This window comes from Rhododendron vialii, chromosome 2a (assembly GCF_030253575.1).
Source record: "Rhododendron vialii isolate Sample 1 chromosome 2a, ASM3025357v1".
Taxonomy (NCBI): Eukaryota; Viridiplantae; Streptophyta; class Magnoliopsida; order Ericales; family Ericaceae; genus Rhododendron; species Rhododendron vialii.
In genome coordinates, this window is record NC_080558.1 from 30,728,473 (window position 1) to 30,745,631 (window position 17,159).

A 17,159-nucleotide genomic window follows, 5' to 3' on the forward strand; every position below is an offset into this window, starting at 1 on the left:
CACCCAAAAGTTTGGAGTCCAAGCTTTTCTCCGTGCTTATGCTAAGTTGTTTTGGAGTATTTTTTTTGTTTATCAGATAACTCAAAAGTATGGCCTGCTTATATGCGTTTCGACTGACCAATCCCACCGTCCACTTTCTTTTGGAGTATCTAGTTGTTGCTTGGGTGGAGAGATAAGTCTTTCTAGTGTTACCACACAAGAAAAGAAGATCTCTCTAGGATCTGTTGACTCAGTTTTGGGGTTCTTATTTGTGCTTCTATTATCAGTAACTCTTGGAAAAGGAGCAATGTTGGACATGGTGTAGCCTCAGTCTTGGGATTAGTTCTTGTTAGTATTGTTGTTGTCATTGATATGTTGCTCTCATGATCAGTACTGATGTAGACTTGTTTCTGCCTAATAAAAACACATGACATGTAGGCACTTCATCCACGCTTTGTGATGTGCTCATAGGCCTTTTTCTACCTAAACAAACCATATGAAATGTAGGCACTTCATCCAAAATCGATCAAAGTTTAAACATAGTACAACCAAAAAATGATTCAGTTGATATAATTGGACAGTGTGGACTACTACCACTTTTGTGCGATTACTGTTATTTTTGTTCCCTGCAGTTATTGTCTGATCTAGTCCCTAATAGAACGCGCCGAAGAAACTTTGAAAAATTATCATAAGACTTTTTCTGTCAATGTGACATAGTGAGCCGCAAAAGTTCCTTTAATCAAGTTTCCTTAAAAAATCACACGGATCTTTATGTGCATGATACTGGGCAATTTGTGAGATCCAAAAAGCATGAATTTGCTTTTCATTCTTTGTAATATTGGGTAAGTTTTGCAGATCTATACATTGTTCCTCTTAATTTGCTTTTGTTTTGTTCTGTTTCTGCTTTTAGTATGCTTGTCTGGATCTCTATTCCTGCTGTGTCTGTAGCAAAGCAAGAGGTATTGGTCATAGCTAATTATGTCTTGTTTCATATTAGGGTCCATTGGGTATTGTGCGTCATTGATTTGTCGTCTTCAACAGTGTACTACATGGATTCAATTAATAAGGAAGTCCACTCACCCCTTAAACTCTTGATTAAGACGCAAGTTTTTGGACTTTGAGCATTATTGTTTGAGCCCTTTTCTTAATCATATTATGTTGATAGTACTTACAAGTATTGCCTCCTTGAAGTGCATTCAAAATCTATGACAGTAGTAAGGGAGTACGGAGTAGTCGAATTATTAATTGAAAAAAAATCGAGGTATCAATGCAATCTCTCTCTTTTTGGGTTTTTTTGGCATTGTTTTTATGTTTTTTCTGATTGAAATGATCGTATTTGTCTACAGTGCCCTAGACAACCTACAAACGTGGAATGTGAGTTCTATGTAATGAAATACATGAAAGATTTGATTAGAGATGAGAGGATCTTAAGCAGAGGAAATGTAAGACTTATTTTTAACTTGTACAGTATTTCTTTATATTGCTTTATGAATAGAACTGTTAACTTGTATGTAATTTTATTTTTTATCCATTGCAGTTCAATGGAAAAAAAACTTACACGAAAGCCGAAATTGATGAAGTGCGAGCCGAGTGGATAAAGTCCATCATGAACAAAGTATAATCAGCTTCTATGTGTAAGTTAGCTCTTCCTTTATTTGAGTTTACTGTGTGCTTGCTCTGCTGTCCAGTTCTGAATTGTGGCTGCTTGTGATGGCTATTGTTCCTGTCTGCTATTTTTCTCTGGATTCTGTTCTGCTACTGCTTCGGTTGTGGCACTAGTACTGCTTAAGCTTAAATGACTGTTGCTGTTGTTGCTTTCTGCTGAATAATGGCTCCCGATAGCTGCTGTTTTCTGGACTAGAATTTTGGGTCTCTTAGAATGACAGCTATGAAAAATTTCTATTCCATCCGAGCCTGCGAATTTCTTTCTTTGTTTATGATCAGTGATTGGCAAATGGCGAGCAAAGGAGGATTTAACTCACAGGGTTTGTAGGTAACTGTTAAGATTAATGAATCCCAAAATGGCTTGTTTAGTTGAGTGGAAGATGTCTTATGCTTGAATGGGATCCTCTAACCTAAGAAGCACGGATAGCGATACAGATGGAGATAGATATGGTACGGGATGCGAGAATTGCAAAAAAAAAAAAAAAGGGAACACAAACACCACGGGAACATGGAAAAATACATAATCGGAATCTCAGATATTGTTCGTTTGAATTTTGTGTCCGAAAAGAATGAAAACCAATTAAATTTCTAATTTTACCTTGTACTTCTAAATCATAGTCTAAACTAGGGTCCTATCAAGTTGAAACGTTTACCTTTTACTTCTTAAATATTCTCTTTCCTTTCTTATAGACTGAGTCTAACTTGAGACACGTGTGTCCTTGAGGTGTCTTGGGTGTATCGCAGGCTTAAAAATTGAAACTAATTGGACAGCTACATACATGTCTCGGTTTCTCCCCCACCTGGCCCATACAGATATGCATTAGGAATGTTGGTTCTTCATAGCCCCTAACTTAAGTAATTCATGTGATAGACATGGTAATGGGTAAAGCCTTTCAAAATGACTTTAATGGGATCTTCTCCTTGATAATTTTCTTTGGAATAAACTACACTCTAATAAGCTCCTAACGCTATCAATCCTTTTGTAGCCATTTAACTTTAGTTCCAAATCTTCTTTCTTCCTCCCTAGCTCCCTCTGTCCCCCTCTCCCTAACTCTTGTATGCGAATTTGTGCACTATACTTACACAGAGACCCACACCACTTGCATGTGTGTTTTGTTTGTGCATGTGCATGTGCATGCCTCTGCCTATATATGTAGAGGGGTAATTATTTGCTCAAAACCAACCTTGAGGAAGTGAATGGTCCTCTTCAGCATCAGAGTGAGATTATTGAAAAATTGGTGGAATTAACCCAAGTCCGTGGTGCTTCCTTTGGTATATTTATGCTTTAAAAAGCCTACAAACACTGGAGAGTTCAATTTAACGTGTTGCAATAGCCTCCAATCTGATATTCGGATTTCCAGACTGCGTTCTTAATGTTGGATCCTGCTTTGCAACTGTATTTTCCATTGAACTGAGAGAGTTTTATTTGATAGATTATTGAATTTTGTCACCTTCCTTTCTATGTTATCAGAGTAATTTAGTATAGAAGTGGTGATTACTTTTCTAGAGTAACGAACTGCCAACAGATTTTGTGATTTGAGTTTTGGGTGGGCAGGTAATGCTTATTGCCTTCCCTGTAGGGGGATGAAAACAATTGATGCTTCGGATCAGCTGGATTGCAACGGCTTATTCGTGCCTCTTCACCGGAACCCTAGCTCGACATCTGAACCCTAATCTGCAAAATAGAAAGTGGGTGAGTGCACCTTTGCCTCTCGTGGCAAAGGCCCTCCGATGCCTTTGTTAGTATCACGTACTAGAAAACTCAACCCTAATTATCAGTAGGAAAGCAATAATAATGCAACATATTGCGTACCTTTTACCTCTAGGTTTACCTCATATTTATAGATTTATGGATGCTTGCTGTCCAAGCATCCATATTACCATAGGATTCCTAACTCGTATAGGAAACCCAGGATATCAAGGAGTCTCGTTTCCTTTATCAGTTTATGGAAAAGATTCCTTTTAGGATTCTTTTCCTTTAAGAGCCGAACATCCCATATTCGTTGGGTATCTTTCTCAGATCCTATATTCTTGGGATCTTTATCCCTTTATGGGACATGACTACTCTGGAATCTTTCAGAGTATTCCCTCTGCTCCTACTCTCGATTAGAGCTCCTTCCTTGTTCGGCTATCTCATAGCCGAACAGACTACCTGGACCAGGGACTTCAAATGTAACTTGGTTCAAATGTAAACAGAATATCTCCTATCTGCCGAACAGATAGTTTACTCCAGTGACTTGTCGTGTCATTGACCTTTATTCAGCCGAACAGATTGCATGGACCAAGGACTTCACATGTCTTTGTTCCATATCGCTGTTCTTAATACTACCCGGCGATAAGTCCAGTCGTATTTACCACGTATTCCCAAACATCACGTGTTCGGTAACTAAATGTATCTGCTCGGGAATACCTCCCTACAATTGCTCCCCAGCTTCATGTATTTACCACTGTTCGGGGGCAATATATGATGCTTAGAAACAGAATTCTATCTAGACCAAACCCTTTTGATCCCGTGCAGTCATAATTTCAATATCTCATTGATGCCTTATGGCGCCTCTGTCATTATACCATCTCGAGGTAATGACTCTACGTGGCACGTTTCGTATGCCAAGCATTAATTTCGAACTGACATTCTATGAAACGGCATCAGAACGGTTTCTTCTTTCCGTTACTTTTACCTGTAACGGCGTGAGAGGAGACGTTTCGTCTCCGTCTCTTACCCTTAAACCCCTGAAAGGGCTCTTTTTGGATTTTTACCAAAAACTTAAACGCGCTCCTTCTCTCTCTAGAAACCAGGCGAAAGCATCCCGCTATCCGCCATCGCCGCCACCTGCAAATTCAATTGCATTCTAGGGAATCGTCACATTATTCTTGTAAGATTCTCGTTCTTACTCCATTTCGTCTACTTAGGCTTCCCTCTGAGATCTCACTCTCAGATTCGTGGGTTGTTTTTCTAGGGTTTCAGTTGCACCCTTTTTCAGTCTTTCTTCTTTCCTGAGTATACCCATGGCTGACGATGCTGAGAATCCCTTGAGACCCAGTAAATTTAGGAAATTATGTGAAACCCCTACTGCCATGGCGGCATTTAGGAGGGAATATAACGTTCCAGAGAACGTTGGTCTCGAACTCGCCCCCCTGGGCGCAGATAGAGACGGAGGTTCCTGGGATCGAATGTGTATCCCCATTGTTGCTATCGTCGAAGGCGGAGTTCGATTTCCCCTTCACCCATTACTCCGCCAGATCCTAAACTGGTATCGTCTTACCCCCATGCAAATATCAACAAACGTTTTTAGGTTGATAATGGGTGTAATGGCTTTGAATAGGATTCTGGGGACCCAGTTAGGAATTTGGGATATTCAGTGGTGGTACAGCATTGTACTAAACCCTGAATACAACACCTATTACTTCAAAGTTAGAAGGGCCGACAAGCGTCTCGTGCTAAACCTGCCAGACTCTGCTCGGGATCATGAAATCGATTTCCTTTACGTCACTGGAGCCTTTGAGCCACTAGGAGAGGATGGTCAGGTGGTGGGTCTCCACTGCCCCCATATATGGGGATACCCACGTATGCTTCTTATTTTTCATTTTTGCTATTTGTTTGTTTGCTGCTTTCTCATAGCTTTCTATTGTGTCTAATTTGTGATTTAATAACTCCGATTGTGCAGCTGAAAACGTCAACAAACGTCCAAGACGAGAGCCTAGTTACGTCCGAACAGAGGACATCAACAAAATCCTTAAATATAAAGGCGAACCTGGTACCCGAACAGCTGGTCGGGGTCGAGACGCTGATATACTGCTGGGATACGACCCTTCGTACAGAGGGGTCATTGACAGAAGACTCGCCCACCCCAGCACTAGTGCCGCGTCTACATCCACTGCTCCCCAACCACACAGTTCAAGGCTTCAAGCTGGTGTCACTCTTGCCGGTCAGTCAGGCGATATTGTTATTCCTGACGGTATACCTCAAACACGTGTGGTACTCAGGAGATCAAGCCGCAGGCAACTCATTGCCGAACAACAACCCGTTCCTCATCAAATTACCAGTCAGTCGTCCTCATCCGGATATTCTCGATCACCTCCAACCTCAGGTACGATGACGCACCAACCCATTAACCTCAGCTCTTTGCTCACTGTCTCCTCACGGGGACGAGGTGCTACCAATAGGGTAGCATCAACTGGCGCCCCTCCCCCGCGTTCACGTCGCAATAGGGGGGGATCTGCAAGATCATCATCTTCTCCTCGGGAAGATAGTCCTGTTGAGGCTACCGATGCTCATCGGGACAAACGTCCCAGGAGCGAAGAGACTGGAGAACCTCTCAACCAAACTGTAGTCCAACAACCCCCTTCTTCGAGTACTCCAGTGCTTCCCAAAAGCTGGACCCCTAATCTCATTAGGGGTGATCGGCCTGTTCACATTGGGGACAGTGCCAGCTCTTCGGAGATAGCACTCGCCCTTGCCCAAGGTCTACTGCTCCCTGTAGATATGCAGAAGGAGTCTGAAGCTACTCCTGATCGGCTTGTCGCCACTGGACTTGTCAGTGGTATTAAGGTAATGTGACTTAACTTTTTCCATATAAGTCTTTGTGCACATTTCGTGTACCACGGATATTCTCATTATCTACTATTCGGTGTTTGTCAGTTCATTCAAAAGATGGTCACATTGGGCCAAAAGTTTGAAGATGCTGATAATGAGAGGATCACATTGCTGAATAACAATACCAGACTGCTTCGTACGATCACTAGACTTGAAAGGGAAAGAGACAAAGCCAAAGCAGACTTCGTCGAGGCCAAAAACAAGCTTGGAGCTGCTGAGGAGGGCCTCAATCAGGCACTGTTGGAGATTGATAACACTAAAAAAGCCTCCTACGAAGAAGGGTACCAGAAGGGTTTTGACACCACAACATCTAGCTACGTCGAACAGATGCCAGCTATTCAGGACCAGATCTGGATTGCCAGCTGGGAAACCTGTCTGACAAAACTAGGGGTTGCTGATGATTCACCCTTCTGGGTTGACAACGAGCTGCCTAGCACCCGTGTTCAGAACATCGAAGACATTCCAGAGCTAGCAGGACATCTAGAGGAAGACTTTGAACGGCAAATTGAAGAATTTACCAATGCTGAGGAAGATATCCCCACGGATGTGGACCCTACTGAAGCTCCTGCTCGGGATGTACCTATTGAGCCTATTAATTTGGAAGAGAATGTAGTCGAGGGCGGTGCTAACGCTGAGATCAACACTGATACCTCAGAGGTCCAGAATGTGGATTGATTTGGTAAGTACATGAACTGTTTTGGTTGCTGGTCCTGCGTGACCATAAGCATATTTTGGCCCTGTGAGGCACCAGTACAGTTAAATACTTTGTTAACACAGATATTCGGCCCTTCGTGGCATAACCTTAATGTTTTGCTCGGCTTCCCTGTTTGCTGCATCTGTTCGGATGCAATTAAGTATTTCGTACTGTTAACCATCATTCGTTTGCATAAGTATTTCGTACTTACACATGATTTCCTGTTCTGAAGTTTAAGTTTCACGTACTTTAACAACATTTGTTTCCCAGTATCTCGTACTGTTTTTTAGTACATACAAGTGTATTCATACTTGTATTCGTTATGTTTCACGTACTCACACAAAAACCTCTAAGTATCACGTACTTAGAACTACTCGTGTGTTCGTACTTTAAAAATCCATACAAGTGTTTCATACTTGTTAAGTATCACGTACTCACACAAGAACCTCTAAGTATCACGTACTTAGAACTACTCGTGTGTTCGTACTTTAAAAATCCATACAAGTGTTTCATACTTGTTAAGTATCACGTACTCACACAAGTGTTTGTGTTTAAATTTCACGTACTTAAAGCTTTGAAAATCTTACAAGTTTACAAGTGTTTCATACTTGTGCTCAAATGTATACCCAAGTTTCACATACTTGAAATTCTATACAAGTGTTTCGTACTTGTATTCGTTAAGTGTCACGTACTTACACAAAAACGCCTAAGTATCACGTACTTAAAGCTTTGAAAATCTTACAAGTGTTTCATACTGGTAAAATCTTACAAGTTTACAAGTGTTTCATACTTGTGCTTCAGTTTCACGTACTGAACTGTATAACTATATACCCTGCTCCCCAATACGAATGAGGGAAACTAAACTTGCAGTTCGTATTAAAAACAAATACCACAGCAGTTATACTAAGAAGCGATTGTATTCATAATCTGCAAAACTCAAGAGGGTATTATTCGTACCCCTTGCAACTAAAATAGTCAAAACTAGAACAAGGGAATTATATTCGTAATTCCCACACAATCACGTAATGCAAATCTAAGACAGATTTTAATACTTCTAAACAAAGAACTTTCGTAGATTATGAACATTCCAAGGCCTTGGAATTGGATCACCATCCAAATCTGCCAATCGATAGGCTCCTATGCCTACAATCTCAGTTACTCTATATGGGCCCTCCCAGTTGGCCCCCAGCTTGCCTTCGTTGGCCACCTTGGTGTTGCCGAGCACTTTTCGTAGCACGAGGTCCCCAACACCAAATTCTCGAGGATGAACATGCTTGTTGTAGCTTTTCATCAGCTGTTCTTGGTAAGAAGCAAGATGAACCAAGGCTTTTTCTCTCCTCTCCTCGGCGAGGTCAAGCTCGATTTCAAGAGCCCTGTCATTGCCTCCACTTTCAACCATAACTGTCCTGTTGGTCGGCAGGCCTACTTCCAGAGGTATGACAGCCTCTGTTCCATAGGCCAATGAATAGGGGGTCTCTCCCGTAGACCTCCTAGGCGTTGTTCGATGAGCCCACAGGACCAATGACAACTTGTCTTGCCATTTTCCCTTAGCTTTGTCAAGTCTTTTCTTGATTCCATCAAGGATAGTTTTATTAGACGCCTCTGCTTGCCCATTACTCTGAGGGTAGGCTGGGGTGGAATAAAAATTTCTTATTCCATATTGGGCACAAAAAGCCTTAAATTTCTTCTGGAATTGGGATCCATTGTCTGTGATCAATGAATAAGGGACCCCAAAACGAGTGATGATGCTTTTCCACACGAACCTTTCTATCATAGGCTCAGTGATTTTGGCCAATGGTTCTGCCTCAATCCACTTCGTAAAATAATCAGTTGCTACAAGTAGGAATTTTCGATTCCCAGTTGCTTTATGCAATGGGCCCACGATATCCATTCCCCATTGGGCAAAAGGCCAGGGACTCGTCAAAGGTACCAGATCCTCGGCAGGCGTTCGAATCATTGGTGAGAATTTTTGGCACTTCTCACAAATCTTTACGTAAACCTTTGCATCTTCTTGCATGTGTGGCCACCAATAGCCTTGAGTAATTGCTCGGTGGGCAATGGATCTCCCTCCAGCATGGCTCCCACATGTTCCCTCGTGGATCTCATGAAGGAACTTCTGTACCATCTCAGGATGTACGCATAGCAAATAGGGACCTGTAAAGGATTTCCTATACAACTTACCCTCTGGGGAGAGCCAAAACCTAGCAGATTTGACTCTTATCTTGTGGGCCTCCTTTTTATCAGAAGGGAGTATCTCATCTCGTAAGAACTCCATTATTGGATCCATCCAACTTGGTCCTTGGTTCACGTCCAAGACCAAATCTACACTCTTCCCAATGCTAGGCTCATTTAGGTATTCTACTGCCACCCTTCTCTTGAACTCTGTTGGTACTGCTGCAGCCAACCAAGCTAAAGAATCTGCATGAGCATTCTGTCCAGAACTTATTTGCTCAATATATACCCTCTCGAAGGTATCAAGCAAGTCTTTTGCTGCCTGCACGTAGGCTACCATCTTTTCATTCCGAGTCTCGTACTCGCCGGACAGTTGATTCACAACAAGCTGGGAATCACAATACACCCTGACCCGTTCTGCTTTAAGGGTCTTCGCACTTCTTAACCCAACCAAGAGTGCTTCATATTCAGCCACATTATTCGACGCACTGAATCCAAGCCGAACAGAGAGTTCAATCAGAACTCCTTGAGGAGGAAAGAGGACAATTCCAATTCCAGAACCAGTATTACACGCTGATCCATCAACGAATAACTTCCATTCCTTGGGATCCTATTCGGCTACAGGTTGATCCTTCAAGGATGATGTCCTAGCTGCCTGTTCCTTTCTCGTAGGGGGCAAGGGGGCAACAGTGGGGGAAAATTCTGCCACAAAATCAGCCAACACCTGGCCTTTAATTGCTGTGCGTGGCTGATACTCGAGATCATACTGACTTAACTCCACGGACCACATCGAGATCCTTCCCGAAAAATCTGCCTTTCGAAGCAGCGATTTTAATGGATATTCAGTATAAACCACAACCTTATGGCTTTGGAAGTAGTGTGGCAATTTCCTGGTTGCTGTCCTAAGTGCCAGGACAAGTTTTTCTAAAGGCAGATATCTCGTCTCTGCATCCAACAATGTCTTGCTAACATAATAAATGGGGATTTGCTCGATCCCCAAATCCCTCAACAAGACAGCACTTACTGCGTGCTCGGAAACAACTAAGTACAGAATTAAAGACTCACCTGGCTGGGGAGTTGACAATAGTGGGGGTTCGGCCAGGTATTTCTTCAAATCCTGGAAAGCTTGCTCACATTCTGCTCCCCATTCAAATCCCTCCCTCTTTTTCAGTAGCTGAAAAAAGGGTCTGCATTTGTCACTTGACCTGCTGATGAATCTGTTAAGTGCTGCTGCCATTCCAGTCAGCCTCTGGACTTCCTTGGTAGTTTTGGGACTCTGTAGTCTCTGTAAGGCATCAATCTGATCGGGATTTGCCTCTATCCCTCTCAAAGTTACCAAGTGGCCCAGGAATTTTCCTGAACCAACTCCAAACGCACACTTCGAGGTGTTGAGTTTTAGTTTATACTTCCTCAGGATTTCGAATACTTCCTTTAGATCAGAAATATGCCCTCCCTTTTCTCGACTCTTTACCACCATATCATCTATGTAAACTTCCAAAGTCTTCCCGATGAGCTTCTTGAACATAATGGTTGCAAGTCTTTGGTATGTAGCCCCAGCATTCCTTAGTCCAAAGGGCATGACACTGTAACAGTATAACCCTCGTGGTGTGATGAACGAAGTCTTCTCTTGATCAGGTTCAAACATAGCAATCTGATGATATCCTCGATATGCATCGAGAAAACTCATTCGCTCGTAACCAGAGGTTGCATCAACCAATTGGTCAATCCTAGGCAAAGGAAAACTGTCCTTAGGACATGCTTTGTTCAGGTCTGTGAAGTCTACGCAGACACGCCACTTTCCATTCTTCTTCTTTACCACAACAGTGTTGGATAACCACTCTGGGTAATAGACTTCACGTATTGCCTTGGCCTCCAATAAACGATCGACCTCTTCAATCACAGCATCTACATGCTGTACGGCTGCCCTTTGTTTCTTCTGAATGATCGGCTTATGCAGAGGATCAATGTTTAAATGGTGACAGATCACATCTGCATCCACCCCAGGCATTTCCTCAGGCACCCATGCAAAAACATCCATATAATCATTTAGGAACTTTACTGATTCGGCCTTTTCATCTGCTGGCAGTGATTCTCCAATTAAAAAATATCTTCCAGGATCAATCTCGTTGATCTGAATCTTTTCCAAGCCCTCAACCACTTTTTCAGCCGGGCTTCTTCCAACATCCTCGATGGTTGGTTGATCTGGTACTTCTAATGTGTGAACATGGTGGACCTTCAGGGCTGTTTTGATGATGGAAATCAAGCACTGCTGTGCCACCTTCTGGTTTCCTTTAAGGACTTCGATCCCGTTTGATCCTGGGAATTTCACCATCTGGTGATAAGTCGAGGAGACTGCTCTCATTTTGTGCAACCACGTCCTCCCTATAATCGCGTTATAGGAAGATGGGACATCGACCACCAAAAAATCTGTTCTCAACACCACTGATCCGGCCCGAACAGGTAACGTTACCTTTCCAAGGGGCCAGACTGCTCCTGCACCGAACCCAATTAGAGGTGTTGTTGATTGTTCTAAGTCTGATTAGGCCAGGCCCAGCTTTTTGAATGCATCATAGTTCAATACCTCTGTACAACTCCCCGAGTCCACCAGAATTCTTTCGATGTCGTATTCCCCAACTCGTAGGGTTACGACCAATGCATCATTGTGGGGTATTTGGACCTCCGCCAAATCATCATCACTGAATGCCATGCTCTCATTGCATACATTAGTCTCTCGCCCTCTCTTGTTTCCCAATGGCATCACGTGCTGATCGTGTTTGATCTGTCTTTGCAACAGCCTTACCTCACTCCTCGTATAAGGTGCAGCCAACCCATGTATCATATGGATCACGCCTTTAGGGTGTTGCTCGTAACCCAACTCCATAACCTTCCCTTTCTCTTTAGGGTCCTCCTGGATAAACTCCTTGAGATAGCTCCGAGAGACCAAATCATCAAGGTGCCTCTTGTATACCTCACAATCCTTGGTCATATGGCCCCAATCTTTGTGATAACTGCAGTGCTGATTCGTAGCACGTTTTGCATCTTTGTTTCCTCCTAGACTTGGGGGCCATTTAAAATATGGCTGATTCTTTATTCGATAAAGAATCCTGTATATTGGCTCCTTCCAAACCGTAGTGATAGAAAAGAAGGACTTGGGGTCAGGAGCTTGCTTGTCCTTGTATGGCTCTTTCTTAGCCTGCTCGTACTCCCTTCTGTCTTTGTAAGACTTGGGTTCTGGCTTATCCACTTTTTTGGCAGGTGCCTTCGGCTGTTCGGCAACCGCCCTGCCATCCTCACGGAGTATGTCATCCTCCATTCTGGCGTGTTGCTCTATCCGTTCCATCAATTTAGCCAAGGTGGCTACTGGATGTTTATTCAATGAACGGCGCAGCTCTCCCCGAACAGGCAAACCAGTTTTGAACGTAGCAATTGCGTACTCCTCACTGCAACTTTCAATCTCGTTGAAAGTTTCCCAGTACTTCTTTGCATAATCTCTAATTTGCTCGTTCTCCTCCTGCTTCATGGTGGAAAGACTCTCAAAAGTCTTTGGGGCCTTTCTGCTCGTTAAGAACCGAGCAGTAAATTCCTCTGCTAGCTGCCTCCATCCTCGTATGGATCGTGGGGCCAACTTATGAAACCAGGATAAAGCTACCTTGCCAAGACTGGAGGGAAACATCTTGCACAAGATGGAATCATCCCCCTCATGCATAAACATGGCTTGTTGATAATGTTGTATGTGAGCTACAGGATCCGTATTTGTCTCGTAAAGTACGAATGCACCGTGCTTCACTCTGCTCGGAAACCTTGCTTCTTGTAGCCTCTTTGTAAAGGGGGAGGCTGCAATATTACTTAGGGCCTTGCGTGCTGCTTCTCGTGCAGTCACTGTCCCATCCTCTTGCTCCTTTGACTTATGGGCCGAAGCCTTGACCCAGTCAGCATCAGGCCTCTCGTACCTGTCTCGATGATGCTTTCTCGTATCCTCTTCCTCGGGGGTAAAACTTCGGTCTCTGCTCCTCCTTTTTCGTGAAGAAGTCCTTCTCTCTGGTGTTCGACTTCTACTTTTTCTTCCCCTTTTTCGTAGAGAAGCCTCATGATGCCCTATAACAGGACTTCTGCTCTTGCTTCTGCTCCTTCTTCCTCGTGAAGGAGCTTTTCTGTATTGTACCACAGCATACCTACTGCCTCTAGAATTTCTTCGAGATAGTCCAGAATCCTCCGGATGCTCCCTAATTCTTTCCAATTCTCTGATCTCATGCTCTCGTTTTTTAATCAGACGAGCATACTCTTCGACTTCTTGCCTCTTCCTATCAAGAACGTCGTCACTATGGTGCACACTCCTGGAGTGCGCGATCGATTCATCCCTGTGATGGGATTTACTCCTTCTCGTGGATCTTGAAGCCGTCTCTCCATCTCCTCTATTTTTGGAGTTATGATGCACGGTAAGGGGGCGGTCCTTACTCGTGTTCCTCCTGTGCCCACCCTGGGGCTTTCTCGGAGCCCCAGGTGGAGATTTGTCCCTTCCCTCATCTAACACATCTTTTGGTTCATGCGGTGTTGCTGGAGTTACTTCCACCATGGTCGTATTTCAAAAGGGAATTCTTTTGTTTCCCACAGACGGCGCCAATTGTAGGGGGATGAAAACAATTGATGCTTTGGATCAGCTGGATTGCAACGGCTTATTCGTGCCTCTTCACCGGAACCCTAGCTCGACGTCTGAACCCTAATCTGCAAAATAGATAGGGGGTGAGTGCACCTTTGCCTCTCGTGGCAAAGGCCCTCCGATGCCTTTGTTAGTATCACGTACTAGAAAACTCAACCCTAATTATCAGTAGGAAAGCAATAATAATGCAACATATTGCGTACCTTTTACCTCTAGGTTTACCTCATATTTATAGATTTATGGATGCTTGCTGTCCAAGCATCCATGTTACCATAGGATTCCTAACTCGTATAGGAAACCCAGGATATCAAGGAGTCTCGTTTCCTTTATCAGTTTATGGAAAAGATTCCTTTTAGGATTCTTTTCCTTTAAGAGCCGAACATCCCATATTCGTTGGGTATCTTTCTCAGATCCTATATTCTTGGGATCTTTATCCCTTTATGGGACATGACTACTCTGGAATCTTCCAGAGTATTCCCTCTGCTCCTACTCTCGATTAGAGCTCCTTCCTTGTTCGGCTGTCTCATAGCCGAACAGACTACCTGGACCAGGGACTTCACATGTAACTTGGTTCAAATGTAAACAGAATATCTCTTATCTGCCGAACAGATAGTTTACTCCAGTGACTTGTCGTGTCATTGACCTTTATTCAGCCGAACAGATTGCATGGACCAAGGACTTCACATGTCTTTGTTCCATATCGCTGTTCTTAATACTGCCCGGCGATAAGTCCAGTCGTATTTACCACGTATTCCCAAACATCACGTGTTCGGTAACTAAATGTATCTGCTCGGGAATACCTCCCTACATTCCCCTTGAAATATCTATCATAATCTAAATTGAAGAGTAATACTAGCTGATTTTACAGATGGACACTTTCATCGATGCTGAACTCTTATTTCCCATCTGCTTGTTTGTTTGTCTGCTTTATTCTGTACAGATGGAAAACACCCCCTTTTGCCATAATGATGTTTGGAAAGTTGGTTGTTTGCTTGATTTGTGCAGTCAAATGACCATCCTAATGGTAGTACTGAGAACTTCAAGGTTCAGTCAGTTGCCAAAGTTTGGTTCTAAAGATGTGTTTTCTGTTACTTTTTTTTTGGAGTTCTTGATGATGCTACTTTTTGTTTTCTGCTGGATTTAGGCATTGGAGTTCTTGATACTGCTACCTTTTGTTTTCTGGTGGATTTAGGCATGCTCTGAGAATGACGAAGTGCTTGAAATTGGCTTTAGAGAATGATGAGTGCTTGAAATTGGCTTCAGAGAATGACGAAGTGCTTGAAATTGGCTTCAAAGAATGAAGAATTCATTGTAGCTTAGGACATAACTCCATGCTTGTGGTTCAATTAGTTTTCTTTGTCCTTTTTATTATTGAAGCTTTTGTTCTGCATTTTTTATGCATTTTCAGAAATTTGATTGATGTTAGATTAATTCAAAGTAGGCTTTCCGGCACGATGTTTCAATCTGACATGTTTTGTGCAAGATGCTACGGGCTAAATGCATATTTTACATGTATTTATTATTGGTTAGAGATTCAGGCATTTTTTAAATGCACAAAAAAAAAAAGATGCATTTTTCAATCACACTTCTAGACTGTGATGATAAAAACATTTAATCACGGTTTTAGACGAAATCGTGATCTAAAAACCAGAAAAGATCACACCTAACTATTTTCCATCTCAGTTTTTAGACATGAAAGATCACAGTGTTTGGTGGTGATTGTTATCGACATATAATCACGGTTTTTCAAGAAGAGTGTGATCAAAACCTGGAAAAGAACACGGAAATGAGTTTCCATCTCGGTTTTGCCTAGAAACGATTACACCTTTTGGGTGTGATTGTTTCTATCTTTCAATCACGGTTTATAACCGTGATAAAAGAGAGTGACTTACAATCACATCCACATCTATCACGGTAGGAGGAGTGTGATAAAAGACTAACTATCACAGCCAATAGCTGTGATTGTTATGCTTTATTGTAGTAGTGGAACTAAAGGAAACCAAAACGTAGTTCAAAATTAATATTTTTAACGAAGAAAGGTAAAATTTAAGCTACGAACAGAATTACATCACCTTGATTCCACTGACGAGTCCAGTGGACACAAGCCGATCAGGAGGAGATGAGGACTCTTTCTGCATGTCAACAGGTAGTAGTAAGCCCTGTGCAAGGGCCAGTGCAGTCTCTGAGGAACTAGCACTATTTCCAACATTTACTGGACGATCACCCCTTATGAGTTGAGGGGCCCAAGTTTCATGAGTTACTTGGATGGTTGATGGGGGAGTTTCTGAAACTGATGTAGCAGCTTGAGCATCAGGATCCCCACCTTCTTGATTCCTAGGGCGTTTGTCCCGATGAGCATCGGTAGCCTCAAGGGAACTGTCACGTTCCCGTGGAGAGGAGGAGGATCGTGTTGAAACCCCCCTGGTTCGACGAGATGGCAGGGGGGCTCGGCCAGTTGATGATGCCCTCCCGGAGGCACCACGTCCCCGTGAAGAGACGGTGAGTAGGGTACTAAGATTCAGGGGTTGACGGATCATAGTACCTGAGCTTGGAGGAAATGGGGAATAGCCAGAAGAAGATGATTGGCTGGTGTTACGATTAGGAATTGGCTGTTCGGGCTGTCGTTGAGAAGCAGCCTGCCTTTGAGAGGATCTTCTGAGTACCACACGAGGTAAGGGGAGGCCTTCTGAAATAGGAACGTCACCTGGCTGCCCGACAATTGTCACTTCAGCACTGGATCTTAAATTCCTCAGCTGGGGAGCGGTCGATGTTGAGGCAGCACTGGTACTCGGGTTGGCAAGTCTTCTATCAATAACACCTCTGTAAGAAGGATTGTATCCCAGTAGTACGTCAGCGTTACGACCCTGACCAGCTGTTTAGGTACCGGGCTCACCAGTGTATTTCAGAATTCTATTAATCTCCTATGTTCGGATGTTACTTGGTTCTCATCTGGGACACTTGTTGGCGTTATCTGCTGCATATTGAAATACAAGCATGGAGTAAATAAAATTCAGAAAAACAGTAGAGAAAAGTTATGATTAAGGGCAAAGTGAATTAGGAGCATACGTGGGTAACCCCATATGTGGGGGCAGTGAAGGCCCACCACTTGGCCATCTTCCCCTATTGGTTCGAATGCACCAGTAACATAGAGGAAATCAATCTTGTAATCACGAGCGGAATCTGGCAGGTTTAGCGCGAGACGCTTCTCTGCTCTCCTAACCTTGAAGTAGTACGTGTTGTACTCAGGGTTTAAAACTATGCTATACCACCACTGGATGTCCCAAATCCCAAGCTGAGTTCCCAGAATCCTATTCAGGGCTACAACCCCCATTACCAGTCTAAAGACGTTGGTCGAAACTTGCATGAGGGTAAGACGATACCAATTCAGGACCTGACGA

General features: G+C 43.2%; 1 long non-coding RNA gene across 2 annotated transcripts; it reads left to right on the forward strand.

Moving 5' to 3' along the window:
• The first annotated feature begins 121 nt into the window (after nt 1–121).
• On the forward strand, nt 122–15,209 carry LOC131315796 (uncharacterized). Of its 2 annotated transcripts, XR_009196892.1 has the most exons (4): nt 122–1,240; nt 1,326–1,421; nt 1,517–1,613; nt 14,906–15,209. It is a non-coding gene; the product is annotated as an uncharacterized LOC131315796 (long non-coding RNA). The 2 variants fall into 2 exon arrangements; XR_009196891.1 differs by having other exon boundaries at nt 122–1,421.
• Nucleotides 15,210–17,159: the final 1,950 nt, after the last annotated feature.